General features: G+C 34.6%; 1 protein-coding gene across 1 annotated transcript in view; it reads left to right on the top strand.

Moving 5' to 3' along the window:
- PPP1R9A (protein phosphatase 1 regulatory subunit 9A) overlaps positions 1 to 15136 on the top strand; it is a 313863-nt gene that overhangs the window by 181162 nt on the left and 117565 nt on the right. The window lies entirely within an intron of this gene.

The following is a 15136-nucleotide window of genomic DNA, read 5'->3' on the forward strand; positions in this document are numbered from 1 at the left end:
CTTGTAATTTAGCTGAGTGGCATGATAGCCATTTACACTTTCTGTGTTAGTTCTAAATTTTTATTAAAATAATACTAAATATATTAACCATTAGTTTTTGCTACCATAATTTTATGAATGTACACAGGACACTTTAACACACTAATTATTTCTCCAGTCGTCTTTAATGAATCTATAAAGCAAAATGAATTTTATAATAACACAATTGAAAACGCTGATAGTAGAATAAATCATATGGATGGTAACTGACAAAAGATATTAATAATGCTGGGCTAAAGAGGCAAATTGAAAATGCATTTAAAATCTGTTTTGTTTCTGGCTCCTTATGTTTGTTTCTCAAGCTTTTGCTTGAGAACACTGTCATTTTAGAACACTGTCCTGTTTATTTTTCAGTTTTTTGGAAAAGATAATCAAATTTGAACTTAAGGTGCAATGTAGTTTATCCTCATTCACGTGTTGGTTTAAATGATTTTAATCATTTTGAACAATCTTTCTGGTAACACTAACATATAAAACAGATGAAGAATCCTATTCTTCTGCTTACCCTGTAGCAAACTCTCCCTCCTTGCAGGACCTGTCTGTCCCCGTGAGGTATCCTCAAGCCTGGGACAGCCCTGAATAGGAACTTCTGTTTTCATGTGTCCATATATCCTAATTCCTTAGTCAATGGTTTCCTCTCTGCACACACACTCTTTTGTCACTCTTCTAATTAAGCATCTTCACCCCTTAGAGAGTTTTGGGATATTACTGCTCTGATATGTATTTTCATATGCATTTAAAACTTTGCTATCTAGCATTTTGGGGAAAACTCTATGTTGTCCAGTGTTCATTAATGTTGCTTCAGCTCGTTTCCTTTTCATTCATCCTTGGTTGCTTTGTTGATATAAGCCCTGTGAGGTAGGATTTTTGTTTCTGTTTCCCCATCCCAGATACATCATGTCAATAAATAACTGCCCAGTAACATTAAACAAACTCCAGAGTACTCCAACTTAGATATTTTTACTAGCCTTACCCCCACTGATTCTGGTTTTTAGATTCAGAATTGAGGGATTTCAGAAATATCAGACTGAGGTCGAAAAGCAGTTGTATTGCACACTTGTGCTTATGAGCACATGGAAACATTGAAGAAATGGCCAGGACTAGATGCCTTTTACAAACTAGCCAGCTGCCTTCCTGTAAATTCCATTCCAGTAGACAGTGTTTCCAGGGGAAAACAGGCTATTTCCTCTGCTATTCTGGAAAAAGTTTGGAAAGTCTGTTATCTGTATTCTTTCTACTCTGGGGTGGTCTAATGCAGAGAGCCGTCCATTTAATTTTTACCACCAGGACTCATCCTTTGTCTTTTCTGTGCTTCTGATTATGAACCAAGATTTGAGAGGTATTATCAACTACTACTAGTGAGATTGCATCTAAAAGTTACCTTCTCGCAGGGTAAGAGATTGAAGCAAAGTAGGTATCAGATGCCAGAAAACTTTTCCCTACCGTAATAACCACTTATGTAGTAAGTACCCTGCTGGTTCATGACCTTGTGGTTTGTAGGGTCAGTCCATGGTAGCAGTAACCCTGAACAGGTGCCCTTTTTTGTAACCGATATTATTTACTCCTATCACCCCTGTCCAATCGTTTCTACGTCTCCTCCTTCTTCTGCTCACTTTTACAGTTTCTTGAGTTTGTCTCCGCATTAATCACCACACAACTTACCTCTAAAAAGTAAATTGAAATGCCCTTCAAATAAAATAGCAAACTCTGTAGAACTTCCCTCCCTCCCTCCCTCCCTCTTTTCTAATTTAAAGGTGGCTTTTATTTCCTTGTTTTAATTTTGTATCAGATTTTCAAATCCGTTCTTTAATGAATGTATCACTTTGAAATGAGAAAAAATGTTTTAAAAATTAATACCCTTTTAATGAAAATAATAATCAAATAATATTGAGCTCTTTTTCATCCCCTTAATGCTTGCTGTATTAAGGCAGGCAGGAAGAATTATGTAGGATCAGAAACCTGCAATTTAATTGTGGGATGCTCCTTTCTTACACTGGGCTCTGAATGCAGAGAGCAAATTCAGTCAAATGTCTGTTGCCACTCTTCCTGTTGCATGGAATGCTTTAAAGCTCGACTATCGTCTTGTCTTCTCAGTGACCAGTACCAGTGTTCCTTTTTTTTTTTGGCTGTGTTGGTTCTTTGTTGCTGCGTGCAGGCTTTCTCTAGTTGAGGTGATGAGGCGAGCGGGGGCTACTCTTCATTGTGGTGTGTAGGCTTCTCATTGCAGTGGCTTCTCTTGTTGCAGAGCATTGGCTCTAGGCGTGCAGGCTCAGTAGTTGTGGCTTGCGGCTCTAGAGCGCAGGCTCCTAAGTTGTGGAGCATAGGCTTAGTTGCTCCGCGGCATGTGGGATCTTCCAGTACCAGGACTCGAAGCTGTGTCCCCTGCATTGGCAGGCAGATTCTTAGCCACTGCGCCACCAGGGAAGCCCAGTACCAGTGTTCTTCATTCCTTTGTGGAATCCGTATTTCCACCTAGCATCACTTTTCTTCTCCCTGAGGGACGTCCTTTATATCACCAGGTCTGCTGGTGACGAATTCTTTCAGCTTTGTTTATGTGAACAAGTCTTTGTTTCACCTTTGAGTTTTTAAAATATATTTTCTCTTTGTATAGGATTCTAGGTTGACAGGTTTTTTTTTCCATTTAGAACTTTTCCCAGATTTTTTTTCTAATTTTAGGCTCATGGATGTGCATGAACATAAGGACATTGACACAGATGAATTAAGAAAATTAGGAAGTGCTATAATATAAATATCAATATTGTTTATTTTCTGCTTAAGTTAATGATAAGCATTGTAAAATTTCTATTGAAAAACAGAAGCCCAAAACCATTTGTATGAGTTCTCCCATCCGTTACTTTTTTGAGAAAATGTCTTTTTGGCTTTGGGTTAGAAATTATAGATCTTTGAGTCCAGAACCTTTAGTCTAGTTATTTTATGGTTATTCACATATGCATCTTTAATAAAGAACAAGGGACTATAATGCCTCAGTCAGAGGAAAACTTTTTAGATTATTTCCACAGTCACTGTAAAATGCCATCATCAGTTGTCAAATAAGCATGTGCTAATTTTAGAGAACATTTTAGAGTTATAAATGTAATACATGTTCATGGTTGAAATTTTGGAAAATGTAGAAGAATGTAAAGAAGAAAATAAAAATCTCATGTAATCCCACCATGTAGAATTGACCACTCTTAAAATCCTGCTGTTGAATTTTCTTCCAGAGTTTTTTCTGTGCATATGCCTTTGTTTACTTACTTAACAAAGATTAAAATCGGTGAATATATAGCTTTATGGGGTTTTGTACATTTTATTCATCAAGATAATATTTGTTGAGTGCTTACTATATGTCAGGCAATATGCTGTGCTCTTTATATTTTGTATCTTATTTAATCCCTCTAATAGCTCTGACTAAATACATAAAATTATTGTTATTTCTGTTTTAGATATAAGGAACAGTGGCTCCTCTTATATAGTCACAGCAAATAAGTGGCAGAGCCTGGCTATGAGCTTAGGATATCTTATTCCAGAGCCTATGCTCAAATAATATGTTATACTATAAAACATTACTAAATACTTTTGTAACAATAGAATATATATAAGGATATGTTATGCTGTAGTATTATATATATGAACCATTTATTGTTCATATTGTTATACTAGTATGTTGTTTCAAGGTATTGATCAGGTTAGCATTTTTATATAAAAATCATTGTGAATATCTCTGATTATTTCTTTGAAAGTACTTCCTTGGAGCGGAATTACTATGTCAAAGTGCATTACACTTTAAATGCTTTAGAAACACATTGCTAAACTGCCCTTCAGAAAGGTTGTTCAATTTGTACTCCCCAGGAGTGTGTCGAACAGTAATCTACTGCACCCTTAAGATCAAAATTGAATATTGTGTTATAAAATCTTGAATAGTTTGATAATTTCTTGTTTTTGCATCTTTTAAGATGTTTACTGGATGCTTGTATTTCTTCCTTTTTTTTATAAATTATTTTCAGTGTGCTTTTTTCCTGTTGCCTTTTTTACAACTGTGTTATCATTTGTTCTTTTAGTGCTAATCTTTACAAATAAGTGGTCCATACCAACTAGCTTTACTTCTTAACTGTAAGGAACTTTCTCCTCTACTCCCCCACTCTGATAACAAAAATGATCAAGTCCAATAAACAGATTTAAAGTGAAACTTTAAACTTAACACAGTAAAATTCTGTATTTAGTTTTGAGCCTTAATGTTCTGTCACATTTATTGCTTTAAAAATTATTTACCTACTTTTTGAGACATCTAAGTAACCGTTTTTTAGACCTAATCTTAAACTTCTCAGTGTCATTATAGTCATTTATTTCTAACGAGATCCATGTCCCTTTCCTTGATTTTTTTGTTTGTTTTTGTTGGTGTATGTGTGTGTGTATGTTTGTGAGAGAGAGAGAGCGAGAGAGAAAGAGAGGCTTCCCAGGTTCTCCTTCTATATAGATACTCCTGTTTTTCACCCTGCATTGTAAGAATGCTTCTCTTCCAAGCTGAGCTTCTTGACCTCATTTTTGTATTCAGCCAATGAACTGATTTTTTAAAATGACTATATAAATTACTCCCAAATTTGTATCCCAGTCTCAGTGCGTGTAGACCTATTCATTTATTTCACGTATATGTTATTTTTATCTCAAATTCATCATAAAAGAAATTTAATTCCCCTTTTTCTTTTTTCTTTCCCTTGATATGAACAACCTGTGTTTTCTGTGCTGATTTTGTTTTTCATCACTTTAGATGTAAACTTTCTAGTCATCTTTTATTCTTTCATTTATTTTACCCATTAATATTTTATTGTATTGTATATTTTTTTTCTTTGGAATGTCCCTCAGATTCTTTTGTGTTCATTCTCTGGGCCACATCTCTGGGCCAGGCCTTTCTCTTATTCCTTGCGTCTATGGGCTTCTTTCAGCTGATCTTTCCCATTTTATCCTTATCCTGGTCCCAAGATTATTCTTCTGCAACTGTCACTCTGTTTGTGCAGCGCTTTTGAATAATAGCATATAGTTGATCTACATTTTTTGCCAGTCATAACCCAGGATCTTGTTGACATTGGATACCAGTGTTATTTCTTAAGTACCTACTCTCTACTTTACTCAGGAAAAGTACATTATTGTCTTTGTTAGTTTCCTTCCCCAACCTCCTTGCACATCTGAGTCAAAACAATAACTACTAAAACTACAGTATATTAAGGCTGTATGATATGTCAATTACTGCACTAATCCTTTTACATACGATTTTTTTTTTTTTTTTTTTTTGGCGGTACGCGGGCCTCTCACTGTTGTGGCCTCTCCCATTGCGGAGCACAGGCTCTGGACGCGCAGGCTCAGCGGCCACACGGCTCACGGGCCCTCCGCTCCGCGGCATGTGGGATCTTCCCGGACCGGGGCACGAACCCGCGTCCCCTGCATCGGCAGGCGGACTCTCGACCACTGCGCCACCAGGGAAGCCCTTACATATGATTTTTGCTGATCTTTACAACCAGCATACGTGGTAGTTATAGTAGACCTTCTCTAAACTAAGGATTAATTGTTTCAGGAATTCATAGTTGAAGAAAATTAAGGTTTTATAGAAAACTGTGGTGTGAGGTAAATGAGTGAAAGCATATAAATAAACTTTTGCTGAAATAAAACAATCAAAATGCATTGTAAAGAAAGAGACTATCAATTACACATTTTAAAATTTTGCTGTAATAGGTATAGTATCCTTAATTTACATTTAATATTTTGCATGCTACATACATTTAAATAGGATATCCCTTTCTAACCCCCATCCAGCATCAGGAAAATGGTTGTAAGTTTGTTCTACCTTATTGGTAGTGGTGTGCATTTTAAGTGGCAATTTTTTCCCCAACCCATCATCTTTTCTTCAAATACTCATTGCTTTTCTGGTTTTGTAAATTTGGAGTTGTTTACTACCAAGGTCTGGGACTCTATAGCTCAAGCCATCCATCTCTCTTATTCATTCTTAACTTTCACTATGCTTGCAAGATAGGAGGCTAGGCCTGGGTTTACTTTACCTCAGATTTCTTTCTCTCTTTCCAAGGCTCCTTTGCAGAAACTTTCACTCCCAGTCTGCCATCTACTTTCTCCTTCTTTTCTTTTTCTATCTTTCAGTAATTCCTTTCTGTGTTTCTCTACATCACACAAATTTAACAATATTAACAACATAGAGATGAGGAAACAGCAGTCGGGACTTCTTTTAGATTATCAGTAAGTGAAAGCTTTGGGATTGAAATTTAGATCTGAGCGTTCCAAGGTTCACGTTTTTTTTCTTACTGCCACATTTCCTTTCATCCTCTTCACCCTACCCAGAATCATATTTTTCTCAACATTTTATTACCTTCTACTTCAAGGCTAAGCTTAGTATCCAGTTCCTCAATGAAACCATTTAACTGCCATTAGTTGAGCCCAGCTGAACTCTTGGCCTCTGTACCCTTAAATGTAATAGACTGTAGCACATGCATTTGTGTTTGTTTTTCATCATGTTATGTGTATGGTGTATCCCTGGATTCATTGTTAAATCTATCTATCTATCTATCTATCTATCTACATATATAACTGAATCACTTGGCTATACACCTGGAACTAACACAGTATTGTAAATCAACCAGAGTTCAATTTAAAAATGCAAAAAAATTTAAAAAGGAGTATCAAACAATATCTGGTAGCATCAACATTACGTGGGGGTGTAAAATATAAGATCTAGAAGAGGTTCAAGAATTTAAAAAATCGTTAGGCTTGGATAAGCAGATAATTCCTCAAAGAGAAGAGCTGGGCCTTTAGGAGAAGGCTTTTGAGAGGGTAGAGAAGGGATTTTTGGCAAATAATTTGTAAAAGGTACAAAAGCACAAATGTGAACAGTCTTTTCAGGGTACGGCTTATCTTAGAGCTTTTAGTTATGTGAGGATGTTGTTGGATAAAATATGAAAAATGTTGAGATGATATTAGGGATTGATGGTAATGTGATATTTGGTTAGATAAATAAAGGGAGACTTAACAGTGTTTATAGAATAGAAGGCTTAACATTGTTAAGAAGTCAGATGTCCCCATATTTATCTGTAGGTTCAAAGAAATACAATAAAAATCTCAGGAGACTTCTTTTTTTTGGTAGAAATTGACTAGCTGGTTCCAAAATGCATATGGAAATGCAAAGGACCTAGAATAACAATTCCGAAAAAGAATAAAGTTAGAGGACTAACCTTACCTTTCTCAAGACTTACTACAAAACTTCTGTAACCAAGGCCATGTGATATTGGTATAAAAATAGAAACAGAGATCAGTGAAGTAGAATAGAAAGTAAGGAAAGGATTGAGACAGATATAGTCAGGTGATTTTCAATAAAAGTGCCATGATAGGGCTTCCCTGGTGGCGCAGTGGTTGGGAGTCCGCCTGCCGATGCGGGGGACGCGGGTTCGTGCCCCGGTTCGGGAGGATCCCGCGTGCCGCGGAGCGGCTGGGCCCGTGGGCCATGGCCGCTGGGCCTGTGTGTCTGGAGCCTGTGCTCCGCGGCAGGAGAGGCCACGGCAGTGAGAGGCCCACGTACCGCAAAAAAAAAAAAGTGCCATGATAATTCAGTGGTAAAATGTACAATCAATAAATAGTCATACAAGAATTAGATATCCAATATTCTGTAATAACCTAAATGGGAAAAGAATTTGAAAAAGAATAGATACAGATTCAGTATATAACTGAATCACTTCACTGTACACCTGAAACTAACACAACATTGTTAATCGACTATACTCCAATATAGAATAAAAATTAAAAAAGAATTAGATATCCATATGGAAAAACAAAAAATCTGAACTACAAACCTTACCTCACCCCATATACAAATTAACTCAAAATTAATCATAGGTCTAGACATAAGAGTTCAAACCATGAAATCTCTAAGAGAATACATAGGTGAAAATCTTTGTGTCCTACCATTAAGTAAAGATTTTTGAGACAGGACTCAAAGCATGGACCATCAAAGAAAAAACTGATAAACTGAACATTATTAAAGTCAAAACTTTTGTTCTTTGAGAGGCACAGTTATGAAATGATAAAAGGAAGCTATACAGACAAGAACAAAATATTTGTTAAACATTCATGTGAGGACTTGTGTCAAGAATATGAAAAACACTTACAACTGAATAACAAAAAGAACCACAACTCAATTTTAAAAATACAGATGAAAGATTTGAATGGTTATTTTGAAGAGAAAAATATATGAATGGTCAATAGCATATGAAAAAATGGTCAACATCATTCGTCAGTAGAGAATACAGATTAAAACTGCAGTGAGATACCACATCTACTAGAATGGCTAAAGATAAGAATGCTGACAATATAAAATGTTAGCAAGGATGTGGAGAAATGGAACACTCCTACATAGCTTGTGGGAACATAAAATTTTACAGCCACTTAGGAAAACAGTTTGGCAGTTCTTTTAAAGTTTAACGTATACTTAACCTTTCAAGCCAGCAATTCTACTTGTTGGTATTTTCCGAGAAACAAAAATGTATGCCTACATAAAGACTTATATGTGAATGGTAACTTTATTCATAATAGACAAAATTGAAAAACAAATGTCTATCCTGTGCTTTACTCCATAGCTTCTGAACGAGAATTTTGGAGGAGGTGCAACTTGAGGAATCTTTAATTTTCAAAATTGCTCCATTCTTCCATTGCAGTTAGGCAGTTTGGGAACTAGTGCCCTAGACTATCCTATCCAGCATGGTATGGCCACTGCTAGCTCATACTGTACTTTTGTGCAAGTTTGAAAAATATCTCTCTGCCCTCCTCCCTCCTAGGCACTAATCTACTTTCTGTCTGTAGAGATTTGCTTCTTCTGGACATTTAATGTAAATGTAATCATATAACATGTGATCTTTTGTGATGACTTTTTTCACTAGTATTTTCAAGGTTCATTCATGTTGTAGCACCTATCAAATTTCATTTCATCTTATTGCCAAATAATATTCCATTGAATGCGTATGCCACATTTTGTTTATTCTGGTACCAGTTGATGGATATTTGGATTGTTTTTACTTTTTGGCTATCTTGAATAATGTTGCTTTGAGCATTCACGTACAAATGTTGTGTGGCCATGATTTCATTTCTCTTGAGTATGTAGTTAGGAGTGGAATTTCTGAGTCGTATGGTAACGCTAGGTTTAACCTTTTGGAGAACTGCTGGATGGTTTTCCAAAGCAACTGCGTCATGTTATATTGCTACCAGTAATTTATGTGGGTTACAGTTTCTCCACATCTCATGAAAACTTGTAATCTGTCTTTTTTTTTTAATTGAAGTATAGTTGATTTACAGTATTATAGTAATTTCAGGTGTACAACATAGTGAATCAATATTTTTATAGGTTATGCTCCATTTAAAGTTACAATCTGTCTTTTTAAAAAAATTTTATTTTACCCTGGAGTATAGTTGATTAACAATTTTGTGTTTAGTTTCAGGTACTACCTTTCTTTTGATCATAACCATCTTAGTAGGTGTGAAGAGGGGTCTTATTTTAGTTTTGATTTATATTCCCCTGATGGCTAATGATGTTGAGCACCTTCTTCATATGCTTATTTGCCTTTTGTGAAACTTCTTTGGAGAAATACCTATTCAGATCCTTTGCTCACTTTTTGAAATTGAGGTATAATTGACATATAACATTATATTAGTTTCAGGTGTACAACATAATGATTTGATATTTGTATACACTGTGAAATGATCACCACAATAAGTCTAGTTAACATTCCATCACCAAATGTAGTTACAAAATTTTTTTTCTTTTTTTTTCTTGTGATGAGGACTTTTAAGATCTACTCTCTTGGCAGCTTTCAAATAGGCACTACAATATTATTAACTATAGTCACAATTCTGTACATTACATCCCCATGACGTATTTATTTTATAGCTGGAAGTTTGTATCATTTAACCCCCATCACCCAGTCTGCCCATCCCCTATCCCCTACTCTCTGGCAACCACCAATCTGTTCTCTGTATCTGTGAGCTGGTGGGTTTTCTTGTTTTGTTTGTTTGTTTTGTTTTTTAGATTCCACATGCAAATGAGATCATATGGTATTGAATATTTTTCTTTGACTTATTTTTAAGTTGGGTTGTTTGTCTTTTTATTATTGGTTTGTAACTGTTCTTTATAATATTCTACATACCAGCCCCATATAAGATATATGATACTTAAAATTTTTCTTCCAATCTATGAGTTACTGCAAATTAAAACCATGATAAATACCATTAGATACCTATTAGAATGGCCAAAATCTAAAATGCTATCAACATGAACGCTGATGAGAATGTGAAGTAAAAGGAGCTCTCATTCGTAATTTTGTGCTGTTATCATTTCAAACTGTGCAAATGGCTTCTTAACTGTCTCATGATTTCAGTCTCTCTCTTCACTGTCCTTCTCTTCCTTTACCCCTAATAGAGGAACATATTAGCAGTTCTCAAATATATGAAGGGCTATCATGGAGAAAGGAATTGACTCGTTCTATGTAACTCTGGTAGTAGAAGAACTACACTCTTTTCTTCTAAATTATATTTTGAGTAAGTCCTTCAAAACTCAGTAAGTTTTGGGCTTCCCTGGTGGCGCAGTGGTTGAGAGTCCGCCTGCCGATGCAGGGGACACGGGTTTGTGCCCCAGTCCGGGAAGATCCCACATGCCGCGGAGCGGCTGGGCCCGTGAGCCATGGCCACTGAGCCTGCGCGTCCGGAGCCTGTGCTCCACAACGAGAGAGGCCACAACAGTGAGAGGCCCACGTACCGCCAAAAAAAAAAAAGTTTGTCAAAATGCAGCACATTTTATAGCATCTTTCTGGCCCCACATGGTATAAACCAAGGTAAATAAAAATCGCTTCTTTAAACCTTCCTCAGCTTTCTCCGCACACTCAAGTTTTGATCTTCATTATGTTCTTTCATATTCTAAAACAGGCTGATACTTTTGGACTAAATTGCTATTCATTCTCTTGAAAAACAGAAATTCATTCCATTACCTTACCTACTCATTTTTTTTTTCTATCGCATTGCTGTTAGCATAGTCTTAATTACTCATTTTAAATTTAACTCATAGTCTGCCTAACCACCTTCTAGAAGCAACCTTCACTCATAGATAGGAAGTTGATAATAATCACCTATCATACACAATTTAGCGACTAACAAATACAATTTTCTACAGCCACGTGTACTATTTTTACATATTCTTAAAGTGCAGGAATAAACACGTGCATTAACATGATGCAAAGTTATATTAACTTTGTAACATTTTAACATAAGGAGAGTTGTATATATTAAAAGCTTTATGACCAAGGTTTTGGAAATAACTAAGAATCTTGGAAATCATGTTTTAAGCTGACACTCTATAAAACATAATTACCATTGATATAAAAGTTTGTTACTATTATGATTCAGTTTAGTTGAGCACAATTTTATATTTTTTATGCTTTTTAAACTTTATGTAGGGGTACTTAATTTATCTGATCAGTATTTGTATCAGAATTTTAGGAAGTTCAGATTAATTGGTCTCTTCAGAAAAATACAAACCCACACCTTTACAAAATCATGGAGAAAACATAGATAGGTATTTTAAACCAAAATTATTTAGTTAGTCTTATTTGTCCAAAGACTCACTTTTATTACATGAACTTGGTCTCTTATATGAAAATACTTCTGAGCTTCTAGCAGAATCTCCAAGAAGGATTTTTTTTCTTAAACGTCTAGCACATTTAAACTCTCATTAGATACTAAAATATAAGATTTATGAAAGTGCTTATTATTCTCTATGAACCAATTAGATTATCGCTCCTTTAATTTAAGAGGCTTTATAATTTAGTTTATTAATACCCTTCTAAGTTAGGAACATACTTCATACGCACACAGTGAGATCATGGGTTCTCTCAATTACAGCAGCACAGAGAATTTGTAGCCTCAGTTCTGCAACTTCAGAAACAGGTTAAGTAATCCAAGAAACAAAAAACTCACTAGTCAAGATTCAAAGGGCTTTTTGCTTTCTAGTGTTCATGAATTTTTTTTAATGAAATAGTTTGAGATCACAAATAGACAAAGAAATTAAAGGATAGCAACTCAAATTCTTTATCTTCTCTTACATGGGAGATAACAGATCCCCATAATCCCATTAGAAGTCTCAAATGGTCAGATTATGAAATTACACTCCCAGTCATTTCTTCTACCAATGGGGAATTATTTATTGTTGTTGTTGTTGTTGATGTCGCTGTTATCTAGTACAAACTAGGTCCAGAACCAACATGGCGAAGAACCAAGAAAAAAAAAGTCAAAAGTACTGAATTAGAAAAAAACATGATAGCAAAGATAAAGTTCTGTTGCTGCTTTAGACTAACTCTGGGGACAAAACAAAAGTCCGTGAATGCATTTCTGTGGTAACACAATTGAATTAGTTTTGTGAATCCACTCTGGCCTCTTATGGAAACTCCAAAGCTATTACAGGCTAATATTCAGAGTTTAACAGATGACTTTCATAAATATAAAACGTACATGTATCAGACTTTATACAACTCACTAATTAATGAGAGAACCAGTGAGATGGTAAGTGTGGTTCAAAGAACATTTTAGGAGTAGGTGTTTACATGCAAGTTAATAAAGTAATGTTAGAATAACATTGCTAAGATAGATACAAAGCCAGTTAATATTCTACAGGGAAATAAACCATGACCTATGGGATTATCTTTAATAACAGAAGAAAAGTATCTGATTTTATTTAGGACAAAAGTCTACAAATTAACGTTCTACTTTAGTATGTCTAAGACTTTTAATCAATTTTAAAAACAGTAGATCAATTAAAATACATTCCCCCAAATTATCCTTGGTTGGGCCTGTTTAATAATGTATGTACATGACATTGAAACAACATACTGCCTCTCCTTTGGTTTTTATTTCCAAGCTTTAAATAACTTTTCTTAATACATAGCAACAGCATGTGATATATACAACATCTGCTCAAGATAATTATAGTAGCAATTAATTTTTATTGATGGGAAGAATCAATATGATAAAGATTCAGTTTTTCCCAAACTAATCTTAGAAATCAGTATAATTTTATTAAAACTCCAAAAAATGTTTTTAGAGAATTTGGCAAGTAAATCCAAAACAAACTATGAAAAGAAAAAGCCCAAGAAGAGCTCAGAAAATTTTGAAGACAATGAACTAGGTAAAGGGAATTACCCTATGAATTACCCTATGAAACAATGTAAGTGTGCAAAAATAGACAGTCAAGTAGAAACTACATTGATGCACATTTGAAACCTGACGGGGCAGTACTGCAACTCAGTGGGTAAAAAGTGGACTATTAAATGTTGTTAACCCAATTGTTTATATACTTGGAAAAAATAAGAAGATTGTTAACACATATCATAATAAAAAATTATTTACAGGTGGATAACTAAAAATGCAGAAAAGCAAAATCTAAGACCTTTAAAAGAAAATATAGAATGTTTTTATAACCTTGAGGCAGAAAGGGATTCCTTAAACAAAACACAAAAACTACCTAATATAAAGCCAAAATTAAAAATATGATTATATTTTTAAAAACTGTTCTTCTTAAAACCACCATTTCCCTCAAAAATGTGAAAAGATGACCTACAGATTGGGCCAAAGATATTTGCAACATATTTAATTAAGGAAGTGTTAGTATACAAGATAAAGACATCTTATATAAATCTATGAGAAAAAACACTCAACAAAAATTGGTAAAAGGTTCTAACAGTTTTCAGAAGGGGACATTATGACTCATAAACTTACGAAAAAACATTGAACCGCACTATAATCGGGGAAATGCAATTAAAATCACATGATACCTTTTTACAATTATAAGTTTGGTGGTATTTAAAGGGTCTGAATATACCAAGTATTGGTGAGGGTGTGGAGAGACTCAGAACCTCTCTACAGTGCTGTTGGGAATTTGCACTGGTATAAGCATTTTGAACTGAAATGTGTCCGTTTGCCAAAGTTGAAAATGCCTGTGTTCTTTGACTCAGAAATTCTGTTTCTAGCTATATATCCTGGAGAAACTCACACATGTACGTAAGGAGACATATGAAATTAGTTATTACATCAGTATTCATAATAGCTAAAATTCAAAACAATACAGTGCCCATCTGCAAAATAATGGATGAATATATTTTAGAATATTCATGAAAGATAATACTATATGCTTGTTAAAATGAACTAGCTAGGTTATCACTTATCGACTTCTGAATTAAGTTGGCTTCCTATTTAGACCTACCAGAACAGAGAATAAAAATACTGCCAATCCAAAAAATAAATTAATTAATTTAATTAAATTAAGTAAAATAAAATGAACTAGCTAGAATTGTATTTATAACCATGGATAAATCTCATATATAATGTTGAGTGAAGAAAACTAAATTGTAGAAAGAGAGGTATATTTCATAACGTTTGAAAACTGCAGATGTACACATATTGTGCCTCTTCATGTGTATGTATTATTTATATTTCAAAGCATCAGTAGAAAGGCTAAGCATCAAAATTAATGATAGTTACTTCTGTAGAAGCAGAGAAGGGAATAGAATTGAAGACAAATAATAAAGGGGCTTTGGCTTTTTTGTAATATTGTTTTTAGAAAAAAGTCTGACTCAAATATTGCAGTGCTGGGATTTGATAAAGTTGGGTGTTGGGTACATGAGTGTTTATTATCTAATTCCCTCTGCATTTCTCCATGATTGAAATACTTCATTTTGAGGAATAAAAAATGGTATATATAAAACATGTATATAACTTTAAAGGCATTATATGATAAACTACAATAATACTATATATAGCTCCTAGACATAAATAAATATACATACACACGCACATACACTCATGTATGTGCGTGTGTGTGTGTATATGTGCATTTATATACATGTGTATATCTATCTACCTATATAGATACACTTATGAGCCTTACACATACACTTAACAAGCATTACATAATTCAAGTATACAACTTGAATTGGAAGGATTCCCTGCAATTCCTGGTGATATTTTTCCTTGGGGAGGAGAGGTGGGATGAGGGTTAGGTATGAGGCCCAAA

Source organism: Delphinapterus leucas, chromosome 9 (assembly GCF_059928025.1).
Source record: "Delphinapterus leucas isolate spDelLeu-1000000601 "Yukka" chromosome 9, BTC_Dleu_Yukka2, whole genome shotgun sequence".
NCBI classification, from domain to species: domain Eukaryota; kingdom Metazoa; phylum Chordata; class Mammalia; order Artiodactyla; family Monodontidae; genus Delphinapterus; species Delphinapterus leucas.